Source organism: Mustela nivalis (assembly GCF_964662115.1).
Source record: "Mustela nivalis genome assembly, contig: HAP1_SCAFFOLD_654, whole genome shotgun sequence".
NCBI classification, from domain to species: domain Eukaryota; kingdom Metazoa; phylum Chordata; class Mammalia; order Carnivora; family Mustelidae; genus Mustela; species Mustela nivalis.
This window is the reverse complement of record NW_028136009.1, coordinates 427,990-442,831: the sequence shown is the minus strand read 5'-3', so window position 1 is coordinate 442,831 and position 14,842 is coordinate 427,990. Positions and strand designations below refer to the sequence as shown.

Genomic DNA, 14,842 nt, shown 5'->3' with positions numbered 1-14,842 from the left:
TATTAAAAACATTTATTATGATCTACATAGATGAATGAAACTTTTATTTTATTAAATTATTTGACAAAAAATCTATTATTCTTAAAAATGTATTTCCTTTGAAGGGTTATTTTAGAGCATTCAGAGAGGATCTAGGAGTGTGGTATTATGCAATTTTTAAGTAGGTATGAAATGGTTATTTATATGATTGTTTCTTTAAGGCTTATGTATATTGTCCATTATATGCTATAAAATATTTTGAAAGTAAATTTAAAGTATGTTTTTTTTTTTCATCCAACAAGAACCCATAACTTTATTAATGATAGAAACAGTACAAATTTCAAACCAAGCTGCAGTTATTCTTTTGGAACACCAAAAAAAGGTCCTCGTTTTCAGATGGATACATTGTTAATTCCATAATAGCATTTACAATATCATTACTGTTGTTCTTCAGGGCTCGGACTGCCTTTGCTCTTGACACATTTGCTTGTGACATGACCAATTTTATGTCCTTAACCTCTACACCGGTTTCATCAACCTCTTCCTCTTCACTCTCCTCTTGTACAGTTGGAGTCTGTGTGTTTTCTTGAATGTTTGAGACAGCTTCACCTTGAACTTTGAATTTCTCAGCAGCTGCCAGTTGTGCTTGCTGAGATAAATCCTCGATCTTGGCTTCCCCAAAAACTATGTAGGTATCTGAAGCTGGGCTCTTGTAGACATCTGGTTTTGTGATGACAAAGAGAATATTCTTAGATTTCCTGATAGTGAATCTTGTAACTCCTGTAACCTGTCGAAGACCCAGTTTGGACATAGCCTTCCGTGCCTTCTTTTCACTCCGGCTCTGTTTTGCTTTACTGACTGGTTCTTCGTCAATTATAGCGGCTGCTGCCAGCTGGGCTTGTTGTGTGGTTGCCTGTGTGGAATCCTGTTCCTCAAGCTCTGGTACTGATTCATCACTGTCAGATTCTGTTCCAGAAACTGTCTCAGCCTGGGGCTGTGGCAACTCCTGCCTGCTCTGTAGCAGGGACGGTTTCTGTGGCTTCACCAGGCATTTTGTGCAGGGCTAAAGTATGTTTTACATAGTTTATTTTTTGGAAAAAATATTGAAATGACTTATGAAATTCAGTATACACTCAACATTAATTTATTTTGAAATTTACCAGTTGTCTACTGAATCTATTATATGGCAGATATTACTTCAGACTACACTGGTAAATGAAATACTTGGCTTTGTAGAACTTTTATTTTAATGGGTGAGACAATTAAAAGCTATAAACCTTAATAAAAATTGCATAGTGCATTCAAAAATGATGAGTACAATGGGGAAAAAGAAAAATTCGATCAGGGTGAGAAAAATCAAGGTTGCTAGGCAGGGGATGGGGAGCTAAAAGTTTCAATAGGAAGATCAGGGTAGTTACAATGAAGCTGACAATTGAACAAAGGTATGGAAAGGTGATGAATTTGCCCAGAACTATCAGCAATAAGGTCACTCCAGACAAAGGAATTGGCTATCTTGAAGGCCATAAGTTTGGACCATGCCTGGCATATCTGAGGAATAGCAAGGAGGCCACTGTGAGTGACTGAAGAGTAGCAGGGAAAGAGGTCACCGAGGTTAAATGAGTGGCTAGATCATGTAAAAGCTTAGAAGTCATTGTAAAACTCTGGCTTTTATATTTGGAAACTTACTGTGTGATAGAATTTCTGCTAATAACTGAGAGTTCAAATGTCCATAAAATTTCAAGGGTTCTTATTCTAGAAAGACAGAATAAAGAAAAAGAGTTCATATTTTCACATGGTGTAACAAATGCTCGGAGATCCAAGTGTAGGAAGCTATGGGAGCACAGATGAAGGCACTAAAATCACACCAATATATTTGATGACTGTGACTATATATAAATTTGTATTTTCTAGATTTTTTATAGTCATGGAATCACACAGTATATACTATTTATTGCCTGGCTTTTCTTTTCTCAGCATCATTACTTTGAGAATCTCCAATTGTAAATAGTTTATTTTGATGTTGAATAGTAATCTCTTTAATGAATAGATCATAATTTGTCTTTGCTCTATTGATGGACATTGATGAACATTTCCACTGTTTTCAATTCTTAAAAATAAAGCTGCTATGAAATTCATATACAAGTCCTTGTATGAACATAGGGTTTGTTTCTCTTGGTTAAATGCCTAGAAGTAAAATGGCTATTTGTGTAACTGCAACATATTTTGCATTTAAAAAAATTTTCAAACTATTTTCCAAAGTGGTGATATCATGATATATGCCAACAACAGTTTAGATTTTTTGTTGCTTCCCAATCTAGCTCAGACGAAGTACAATTAGCCTTTATAATTTTAGCCATTCTAATAGATAGGTAAGCATGTCTCATTATGATTTTAATTTGTATTTCTTTAATGTCTAAATGTTGAGAAATTTGTCATGTGCTTATAAGCCATCCATATCCTTTTGGTGACATGTCTCTTCAATAATTTCCTTCACATGTAAAATTGGATACTCTGTTTGGTTATTAGTAAGGTTTTTTTATTTTTATTCATATTTTAATAATCAGAGTAGATGTCCATTATCAGATATAGAATTTGCAAATACCTTCTCCATCTTTACGGTTTCTCAATGGAGCTTTGATAGCTGTGTTTTTCAAGAAATATGCTCCTTCTTTCCTGGTACACGGAGGTATGACTAGAACATTATCAATGTTGACCTTTGCAAAGAAAATCATGGCTTAAGATATATGTAGTCTGTGGTTGTTGGTAGCGTTCTGTAATATCAAGCATATCTAGTTAGTTGATAATTTTGTTCAAGTCTTACATATCTTACCAATTTGATGACCATTTGTCTATATAATCTTAAAATAAGGGTGTTGAAATTTTTTTCCGTTTCTCTTCTAAGGTGGAAGTTATGATTTTTCTTCTTAGTATTTCCCTATATATCCCCAAATCTGTTATTAAGTATTAAAAGTCAAGAATTATTATACTCCCTGATGAATTCATCCTTTGACTCTTCTGTAATTTTGACGTGATCTTTATGTCTGATAATGAAATTTGCTTAAAATCACTTTTCATTATCTTGATATAACCACCAAAGTTATAGTGTGATTAGTGTTAATACAGCATATTTTTTTTTTTACTTTTTAAAGCACTTCTATATTTAATTTTGACAAAGTAACAAAACAGCTTTTTAACTCTGGAAGCATCATTCTAAATTATCTTTTTTTTTAAATGAAGCAGTAGCAATTTTTGTTAAGGGACCTAAACTGAAAGTAGGTTTAGAAATTTATTTATTCATTTATTTATTTAGTAAAAGATTTTATTTTGTTTATTGACAGCAAGAGAGAGATAGAGAGAGAGAGAGAGAGAGAGAAGAAGCACACAAGCAGGGGGAATCACGTGCAAAGGGAGAGGAAGAAGCAAGCTCCTTGGGGTGCAAGTAGTCCCATGCAGGGCTGGATCCCTGTACACTGGAATCATGACCTCAGGCAAGCATCTGCTTAAACAACTGAGTCATCCAGGCACCCATAGAAAATTAAAAAAAAAAGACCTTTTAAAAACATTTTGTTTCTTTCTTGTATTTGTTTTAATATTTTATTTATTTGACAGACAGAGAGACAGGAAGAGGAACTACAGCAGGGCAGAGGGAAAAGGAGAAGCAGGTTTCCCACTGAGAAGAGAGCCTGATGTGGGGCTCCATCCCAGGACCCTGGTATCATGACCTGAAAAGAAGGGACACTTAATGGAGGAAGCCACCCAGACACCTCTTTTCTTTGTTTTTAATATATGGCAACTGATGCTTCCCAGCCACGAGGAGCATATTACCCATTGATTAAATCTTTGATAACAACCTATTTTAAAAGGTGTGTAAATATATACTTACTCAGATTTATACACTTTGTGTTTTCTTCATAGTTTGGGGCTGGACCCCATGGTCACAACACTGCTTCCAGTCTTTGCCTTCCCATCTTTTGATACCAGGTATTTGGTCAGCAAAGCAAATTAGTATCAATATTAATAAGCCCTTGGCACCATATCTCTGGAGCAGGGGTTGCTCTTAGCCAAGGCCCAGACCAGTGGACCTTCCCTCGCTAGTGCTATAGCCCCAAGGAGTAGGTCCCTGCCACCAGAACTCAGTCTTACATGTTATGCTAAGCAGACAAAACCAAAACAGGAAAGCTCCGACAGCTTTCACTGGCATGCCTCATCTCCAACTCCCTCAACGTCCAGGCAGTACCAGATGACAGGGAGGGGTCTTGGTCCAACATATGGGAGGGAAGGAAGTAGCCACAAGCAAGTACCTGCCTCTCTGTTCCTTTCTTTCATGAGCAGGTTGTAAGGAGGAGGAAGAGGAAGGGGAAGAGAGGTGAACTTCAAGGGGTGAAGGCCTCAGGTAGGCAGCTGGCTCCTGCCAGTAGGAAAGGGACAAAGGAGAGGCAGTGAGTCTTTCAGGGAGGGTGGGGGGTAAGGGTTACACCTTATGATGGAATCTGGACAGGAGTAATAGGGATACTAGACATTTGAGTCCACCATTGGCAAGCTGGGCTGGGTGTCAGGGCAGATAGGCCTCCCTGGGCAACGGCACATGAGAGAAGGTGGAATTCTTCTTCTCTGAGGAGCAGGTGGAGCTTTGGGTGTTGGGAAAGCATAGACAGTATTGTTCCAGGGCCAAGGACAGGTCCGGGTACTCCTGGTTGGAGGTCAAGGCCACAGTATGATCCAGGTCTTCTACCAGCAGCTTGAAGGTACCACATGCCAGCCACCCCTCATTATTGTGTATAACTCTCTGGTGCACTTATTGGCTTATCCATCAAATGACTCCTTCAGCAGCTTGAAAACCACCTCCACAGGCACTCCAGGATATGGGAGGCTTCCAGAGTGAAAATTTTGCACAGGATCACCCCAAAAGACCAGAAGTCACTCTGGTGGATGTAGATCTGGTCAAACATGGCCTTAGGGACCATCCACTTCACAGGCAGTCCACTGTTGGTTGTCTTTTTATAGTAACTGATGTGGTGATATCTCTGGCAAGGCTGAAGTCTGAGATCTTCATCATGTTGTCCTTTGTCACCAGCACTTCCCTGGTGGCCAGGTCTTGGTGTATGCACTTCTTGGAGGCAAGGTACTCCATGCCTCAGGCTACCTGGTAGGCACAGGATACCAGGTCCTTGGAGGAGAGTTGCTCTGCTGCATTGAGGCTGATATTGTAACAGTACTCCAGGTCAGGAGGCCTCTGGGCCTGCAGGTACTCCTGTATGTTGTCTTTGGAGGCATATTCCATGAGAGTGTACGAAGGGCCGTCCTGTGTGCAGGACCCAGCAGGTGGATGGTGTCCTTGTGTGTCCAATCATCTTCATCATCTCCATTTCTGAGATTAGGTTTGACCGGTCTTTCTCTGTTGCATCTGACTTCAACATCTTCAAAAACACTTTAGTCAAATGGTTGGATTTGTCTTTGTCCAGCCCAATGGCCTCCTCCAACACCACCTGCCCAAAGTAGGCCTGTCAAGGGGTCTGCCTAAACTGACTACAACCAGCCTGCCTCCAGGCAGTTATGAACTCTAGATTATTCTCAAAAACATTAAACCACAAGCTAAAAATTCTCTTCACTAGGTCTCTGTCGCAGGTCTAATTTATTATCTTTCATCATTTATCTTTTTCCTAATTCTTATTTTCAGTATAGTTTATTTTGCTTCCAGGTGTTTCCCCTGGTTTCTGCATGCTGTTTCATAGGTAAGAATTATCCTTTCATAAAATTATTTCTTGAGCATTCATTACATCTCTCAGTTAAAATGGGTTCTTTTAAGGTATTGATTCATTTGAGTTTTCTCAAAATGGGAAGAATTTTCAAAATGGTGTTTTCCTCAAGGTTCAGAGTATGTCTTAGCCTCATCTTTACTCTTGTTGAAATTCACTTTTCAAATTCTTGTCCCTCTTTTTATCTTTTTAAATTAAAATGTTTTATTTTTACTATTTTTTTATTTGAGTATAGTTGATATTCAGTGTTACATTGGTTTCAGGTTTTCAATATCTCCATACATTATTCTATGATCACTACAAATATAGCCACCATCTGTCACCATATAACACTATTATAATATCATTGACTATATTCTCTACACTGTCCCATACCTCTTTTTAAAATCTCAGATTTTTATGTTTTCTGTTATTTCAATTTTCGACCATCATTTTACTTGGTTACTTTAATAAAATATGCCTGATTAGACACTCTTTGCTGAACACCATAGCATTTGATTTATTGTAGTCTTCTTCTTTTTTTTAATTATCCTATAATGTATTATTAGCCCCAGGGCTACATGTCTGTGAATCGCCAGTTTTATGCACTTCACAGCACTCACCACAGCACATACCCTCACCAATGTTCATAACCGCACCACCCACTCCCTACCCTCCCCCCCCCCCGGCAACTCTCAGTTTGTTTTGTGCGATTAAGAGTCTCTTATGGTTTATCTCCCTCCAATCCCATCTTGTTTCATTTACTCTTTTCCTGTCCCCCAAACCCCCCACATTGCACCTCCATTTCCTCATATCAGGGAGATCATATGATAGTGTCTTTCTCTGGTTGACTTATTTTGCTAAGCATAATAACCTCTAGTTCCATCCATGTCAACGCAAATGGCAATATTTTATTTCTTTTGATGGCTGCATAGCATTCCATCATATATATATATATATATATATATATATATATATATATATATGTACATATATAGCATAGCATTCCATTATATATATATATACATATATATGTATATATATATATATACACCATTCATTTTTTGATGTTTGTTGATGGACATCTAGGTTCTTTCCATAGTTTGGCTATTGTGGATATTACTGCTATAAACTTTTGGTGCACGTGCCCGTTTGGATCATATAGCAGTCTTCTTTACCTCTATCAGAACCCCAGGAAGCTTTATTTATTTATTTACTCACATAAAAAGATGATCCAACACAACGTTTTTTGATGTTCAAATGTATTATAATGCCATACCGCTTTACACTATGCTTACTGCTCTCTTTCACTGTCTGACTAAATCCTCATCATCACTATGCCATTTAATGAGAAAGAACATTTGAACTCTGAGTTCTCTCCATATCAGGGATTGAAGACTCCACCCTTCTGTTTGTGCAGGTAAAATAAATGTTGATATCGTCTGTTCTGCACATACCCCATCCTGTTCACCAGAATATTCACCATCAAAATATATGCAAAATGAAAACCATCCCTCACCACTTCTATTACCACCCCGCATGCTAAAAACACCATCATATGTTCCTGAATTATTGACTTGATTGATAACCCCACTTCCACACATACTGCACTCCTTTCTCCCTGCAAATTTATTTTGGTACAGCAATTTAACCTAAAAATCAAGTCAGATGATTTTATTCTGCTGTTGAAAGTCTTTTGGTATCTTCCCCTTTCATATTAAATAAAAACTGAAGGTGTTTCAATGTACTAGAAGGTCATACATCAATACGTTCTTCCTCTCTCCACCACTATGAACTCCTCATTGGCCTCCTTGCTTTTCCTCAAAAGTAACAGACAAGCTGTTCACACAAAGTCTATATACTTACTTGCTCTGCCTAGAGCAATCTTTTCCTTTAATATCTGTATAACACTCTCCTTCACTTCCTGGGTCTTTGTGCAAATAACATCTCATAAATGAGATATAACCACCCAACACAAAATAAAATTAACTTTCATCCCAGAATTCTCCAATGGCTTTTACCTTTCTTGTATTTCTTTGTAACACTTATCACCATCAACCATCAATCATTATTCTATTACTGGTTTATTTTCTTATTGGAGACAGAGAGAGAGAGAATTGGGACGGTGCGCAGAGGAAGAAGAAAACACCCCACTGCCTAGAAAGCCTGCTGGGGAGTTACATCCCAGGACCCTGTGATCATGACCCAATCCAAAGGCAGTCACTCAATGGACTGAGCCACCGAGGTGCCCCTCTATTATTGGATTATTTCACTATTATATTTCAAAAGAATGTAAGCTCTTTGTGGTCAGGTATTTTATATGTTTTATTAATTGAAGTATTCTCAGAAAGGTAGCTGGCAGATTGTAAGGGCTCACTAAACTGTATTTTGTTGTTATTATTGGGCTCCTTTATGGGCTTTACCTCTTACGCTAGAAGTCTATCCTTCAGATGTAAGCCATAAGAATAGAGGCCTGCTGCCTGTTCAAATGTGTAAAAAGCCTGTATTAAGTGGGTATTTTAAAAGCTAAATGAATGGCTTAATAGTTGTATATCGGGGGAAAGGGAACATATTTTCCACGGTTTAGAATGGAGTTCTTTTATAGAGTTCTTGTACAAGCCTACACTATTGAACGATAATGGGCAGTTGTACATTACAATTATACAAACACTTTGGTAATTTATATCCTTTTTTTGTAATTCATGACTGGATCATTTAATTCCTTAGGAACATTATAGCATTTCAACTTTTCATGTTCAGTAAACTTATTGGGGTTGCTACCTTTTTTATTCAAATGGAGAAATAGTCATGATTTAATCTAAATAAAGTGTTACTGATTGTGTTGTTTTCTAGGAATGGGTCGCACATGCTTGTTTTAAAGTTTTGTTAAATTCTCAAGTCTGTCACTGATAAAAGCCTTTTGTAGATTAGAACTTGATCAAAACGGAAAAGTTATGTAACACCAATTGTTATACTATCTTTGTTTCCATCTTGCATTGTTATAACACCCATCTTAACTCTATTTAAGACAAATCATTGCCAGATGGATTTCTGGCATTGATTGCATGATATGAAATCTAGTATAACTAAAAGTTTTTGGTTTTAGTAACATATAAATCAATTTAGAAAAATGTATGTATTTGAATATAAGATAAAGTTTTAAATTATTTGGCAATAGTAAACTAAACTTTTTTTTGGTAAATTTTTATTTTCTCAAATTTCATTGAGCTCTTTTGCAATAAGAAACAAGCTACAAAAAATTAAGGTTTATTTAACCCAATATAAAATTATTAGGAATATAATCATAGAGGTTGAAGTATTTAAAATATTGAACCCAAAATATTTTATTAGGTAAATTCATGAATGCTGAGCATTCACTGTTAAAATATACTAATACTATTGATAGACTGGTAGAAGCCTAAAATCAAATATTTATTAAATATTTATATCCATATCTTTTCATGGCTTGGTAATTCATTTCTCTAGCATTAAATAATATTCCATTGTTTGCATGTACTACACTTTATTTGTCCTTTCACCTATGGAAGGATATCTTGGTTGCTTCCAAGCTTTTGTCAGTTATAGACATCTTTGTGGTATAGATTTCATCTTCTTTGGATGAATACCAAGAACTGCTACTGCTGAATCATCTGGCAAGAAAATGTTTAGTTTTGTAAGAAACTGCCAAGTTGTTTTCCATTCTTTATTCTCAATAGACATGGAAGAACATTCCTGTTGCTCCACATCCTCACCAACATTTCGTGTTCTGTTGTCAGTGCTCTGGATTCTGGGTATGTACTGGTGTCTCCTTTTTGTTTTAATTTGCATTTTCCTGATGACATATGATGTGAAGCATCTTTTTATATGCTTATTTGCCATCTGTAATATTTTCTTTTGTGAGGTATCTGCTAAGGTCTTTGGCTCATTTTTAATCAGGTTTTTCCCCCATTGTTGAGTTTTAAGGGGTCTTTGTGTATTTTTGATTAACAGTCCTTTGCCAGATGTGTATTTTGCAAATTTTTTCTCATAGTGTGTGCTTTGCCTTTTCATTCTCTTGGCATTGTGTTTCACAGAGTAGACATTTTTAAATTCAGTGCTTGTGCTTTTGTAGCTAAAGTTATTGCCAAAACCAAGGTCATTTAAATTTTCTTCTATATTACCTTCTACATGTTTCATGTTTAGGTTTATAATCCAATCTGAGTTAATTTTTGTGAAGAGTGTATGATATCTGCCTGGATTTATTTTATTTTATTATTTTATTTTATATTATATTTTTACTCCAGAACCATTTGTTTAAAAGATTGTATTTTGCTCTCTTGTATTGCTTTTGCTTTTATATTAAATATAAAATATAATTGATAATATATATTCTGTTGCTTTAATCTAGTCTTTCTGTGGTATTACAATATCTTGCTTACAATTATCGTTATGGGAAACTTTTTTTTTTAAGATTTTATTTATTTATTTGACAGAGAGAGAGATCACAAATAGGCAGAGAGACAGACAGAGAGAGAGATGAGGAGAAGCAGGCTCCCTGCTGAGCAGAGTGCCCAATGCGGGACTCGATCCCAGGCCCCTGGGATCATGACCTGAGCCGAAAGCAGAGGCTTAACCCACTGAGCCACCCAGGTGCCCCATCGTTATGGTAAACATTGAAGTCAGTCCTCAGTCTTTGTTCTCCTTCAACACTATGTTGACTATTGTGAGTCTTTGCCTCTCCATATAAACTTTAAAATAAGTGTGTTAATATTAAAAAAAAGAACTTGCTGGAATGCATTAATTGTATAGATAAACTTGGAAACCAGTGACCTCTTGAGCTTAGCAGGAGATAGACCATGGACATCAGTTGTCACAGTGGTGCCTCTGGCAGAACCTATTGCAAATCCCTAGGCAAAAGGAGACCTCAAGGATCTGAGAGAATGTCTAAGAAGTACTTGATACATCCCTTGGGTATGGTTTATTGAAGTGTCCACCTGTCTGAAAGCTGGGGAATCTAGATAAGGGAGGGAAAATTAGTTATGATAAAACATATCAACAAACATCAATAAATTTTGTAAAACTAAATGTCATGGCTCATATACAATATGACCAACAGAGGGACCGTCAGAAGGAAAGCATCAGTTATGTTTATTGTGAAATTTTTTATTCAAAATAAAGCAATGTGAGGGGAAGACACAATGAGAAAATTACCATTTTTAAAATGGTTAAACTTCTTACAAAATGGAATAGGTTTTATGTTCTAAGTAGTATATTGAAAAGTAAAACATTGGGGCGCCTGGGGGCTCAGTGGTTTGGGCTGCTGCCTTCGGCTCAGGTCATGATCTCAGGGTCCTGGGATTGAGCCGCGCATCAGGCTCTCTGCTCCGCAGGGAGCCTGCTTCCCTCTCTCTCTCTCTGCCTGCCTCTCTGCCTACTTGTGATCTCTGTCTGTCAAATAAATAAATAAAATCTTTAAAAAAGAAAAGAAATGTAAAACATTAAAAAATAAAATTTTAATTAAAAATTATGTAATTAAAAAAAAAGGTTAAAAATAGCAGAACCATTTTTCCTATAACTTGAAAATACATTGTATATATATCTATCAAAAATCACTTGTCATGGGGGCGCCTGGATGGCTCAGTGGGTTAAAGCCTCTGCCTTTGGCTCAGGTCATGATCCCAGGATCCTTGGATCGAGTCCCACATTGGGCTCTCAGCTCAGCAGGGAGCCTGCTTCCTCCTCTCTCTCTCTCTGCCTGACTCTGCCTACTTGTGATCTCTGTCAAATAAATAAATAAAATCTTTTATAAAAAAATTTTTAAAAATAACTTGTCATGTCTGGAATCAGGAGCATATGGAAAAAAATAATATCTGAGGACAATACTTCTGCCATGTTTTGTGCCTTGTTAATATTTTTAAACAGTCAGGCAACTTTTAGCTTTATTGAAATACCTGCTAAGATACCAGCAGTGCCTTTTGGAGCCCTATGACTATAAAGATTAATTGCAAATTTTCAAAATGTTTACTATGGTGTCACTATTTAGGGCCACCACCAAGTATGTTTCAGAAGTAAGCATAACTGTTACTCTTCCATAAGGCATAAGGGCATATTTTCAGGAGTTCCATCTGCTGTACCAGGAAGTGAATCAAGTAATGATTTTTGTCTATAAAATAATTCACTTTTCCATCTAACATTCCTCATTCCACATTATAATAATAAAAACTAGGAGGAGACTAAAACAAACAAACAACTACAACTACAACTACAACAACCAGCTTTTCCTTCAGTGGAAAAGTAAATATAACCTTATGAGTAGCCTGAAATTTATTTTTAAATATTTTTAAGATAAACGTTTTTGTTAGAAAACCATATATTTTATATTACTAAGAAATAACAGGCAAAGTTTTATTAACTTCTAAAAAGTCTAGTTACTTCTATTTATCTATTAACTCATCTCTTTTTGAAGTAGAACATGATCACACCTATTGTATCTACCCAAGTTTGTATGCTTTGGTTATTTTATGTTTGCTATTTCCTTGCTTAATTTTTACAATATTTGATACACAATAGTACCTTTAAGTCCATCTATGGTTTCACAGAATTTGTTTGAACTTTATAAAAATGCACCATACTTTTTGCACTGTCCTTGTTTTACTTCTCTATTAGCTTTCCAAGATTTATTCACTTTAGAGTGTGTATTTTATTTTTATTCCTCCATAATGCTATGTTTACAAATTTGTATTTATCTGTACTTTTAAAAATATCTTAATTATATACCATTTCTCATCTCATGTAACACTCATGTTACTTCTACACTTATCAGATATTATGTAACTGAAAACCACAACTCAGCAACAATAGAACACCATTTTTCAAAATTAAATGGCTTACCAGAGTTCTTTAATTCTATCCTTTATTTGTATTAGATGACCCTTTATTCTGGTATTTGGCATTGTTCATATGGAGAAAAGCTTATAAGTTGATATTCCATAAATAGAAGGATTTATTATGATTGATTAATTATTTTCATTTAGAATGCATAGAATATGGTTGATTTAATATTTCTTTCTTACTCTCTGCCTGGAACATAGTGCTATCTATGTAATAGCCACTAAAATATTAAGTTAATTACCTAGACTTTAAACTGCATATTAATAGGAATAACATACAGAACTCTTCTCAGATTGGGACCCCTGGGTGGCTCAGTCAGTTAAACGCCTGAGCCTTTAGCTCAGGTCATGATCTTAGGGTCCTGGGACTCAGTTCTGCAACAGATTCCCTGCTTAGCCGGGAGTTTGCTTCTCCCTCCCCCTGCTGCTCCCCCTGCTTGTGCTCTCTCTCACTCTCTCTCTTACAAATAAATAAAATTTAAAAAATGAATTCTTCTCAGATAGCTAATATAGAATATCATCTTTGTATTCATCAAAGGGAAAGTGCCATATAATAATGAAATTCAGACTACTTCAAATTCATTTTTTAACCAGTAAGAAAATACTGGAAACAAGCCAAAAATGTCTTCAGTGAATTAAAGAAATAGATTGATTTTCAATATCTTAATGTTTCTAAAATATTTTGCAAGATTTTTATACTAGATATCAGTGTAAATATTCATTATGCAAGGATATTCTAAAAATAAACCCGAGAAAACTACTTGACATATATGATGACAAAAACCAGTTTGACAAAAGTCAGTTTGGGTAAAACTTACAACACCTACCACCTGAAACTCTTGTTCTATAATTTAATTATTTTAATTTACAAAAATACAAAAATAGTATATCAGAGTAAGTATATTGATAGCTTTGAAGGTATGCTCTGGTTGTGCACTGTTTACTATTTAAAGGGGAATCAAATATGTGATGCTTATGGTGTGACTATATTAAAATTCAACAAGTTCAGAAGCATACGAGGAATAGAATAAAGACAAAAGATGACCCTTACTTATCCTAAAGATAGACCATGGTATATATGTGCTAGTTGGGGAGAGAATCCAGTCAGTAGATGGTTGATGTGGTAGTGGGAAAACAAAGACACAACGTTTTGGTTGAAAGTTTAGCACTATATTTAACAAAGTGAAATTGTGTGTTAATAGCCTTGAATAAAATCCAAAAAATATTTTCAATTCATTGAAGATTATTTAGGAAAAACTTGAAAAATACAACTTGATAAGGATTCCAATAAAAGATTCATAAGCAATACAAGTTTCAGAATTTTTAGTATATTTTCCCTAAAGAGCCATTTGATTTCAATTACAAAGAATTCTATTTGCCTGCCACTTAAATAAGAGGAAATTATTTGGTTTTGTAATAAGTCAATAAAATAAATTAACATATCTTTAGAAAACAGATATGCACACTAATTTAAAAAGAATAGTGCTTAACCTGTTCAGCAAACATTTGGAAAATTCCTTGCCATCAGCTAGCTCTGGAGTTCTGCTAGGTGAGTAAGGCCATGTATGTTACTGCTCAGAGTACTGACGCAAAGCAATTGTCTCCTTCACATCCATTTTTTGCTGTTGATAAGTCATGCTATGTTGTTTAGAGATGCATAGATGGCCCTACATGAAGGCCTTTTTTTGTGTGTATATGGGTGACTGTGATTTAACTTTCAAATAAGAAGGCTCCTGATTTACAATGATTCAACTTATGATATATTTGGCAATGATGTGAAAGTGAAAGTGATTCAGTAGAAACTGTACTTTGAATTTTGAATTTGGTTCTTTATAAAAAGAGCCAGTGACATGTGGTATGGTGCCATATTGTGATGCTGGGCAGCGGCAGTGAGCCACATCTCCCAGTCAGCTAGAAGATTACAGGGGTGAACACCTGATATTCTTACAAGCATTCTATATATAACCATTCTTCTTTTTTTTTAGTGTAATATTTAATAAATTGCATGTGATATATGATACTTTGTTATAAAATAGGCTTTGCTTAAGATGATTTTGCCCAAATGCAGGTAAATGTAAGTATTCTGAGTATGTTTAAATAAGCTTAAGGTAAGCTATGATATTTGATAGTTTAGGGGTATTAAATGCATTTTCAATTTTTTATGTGTTTCTCTGTACATAGCCCCCTTGTAAGCTGAGGAACATCTCTATATGAATAGTAGCCTTGGTATGGCTTACATATTATTGGCCAGAAACATCT

The 14,842-nt window shown here is 35.6% G+C and overlaps 1 pseudogene across 1 annotated transcript; it reads right to left on the bottom strand.

Moving 5' to 3' along the window:
* Nucleotides 1–271: 271 nt before the first annotated feature.
* On the bottom strand, nucleotides 272–1,031 carry LOC309857360 (nascent polypeptide-associated complex subunit alpha pseudogene; annotated as a pseudogene). Its single transcript has one exon. The product of its transcript is annotated as a nascent polypeptide-associated complex subunit alpha pseudogene (transcript).
* Nucleotides 1,032–14,842: the final 13,811 nt, after the last annotated feature.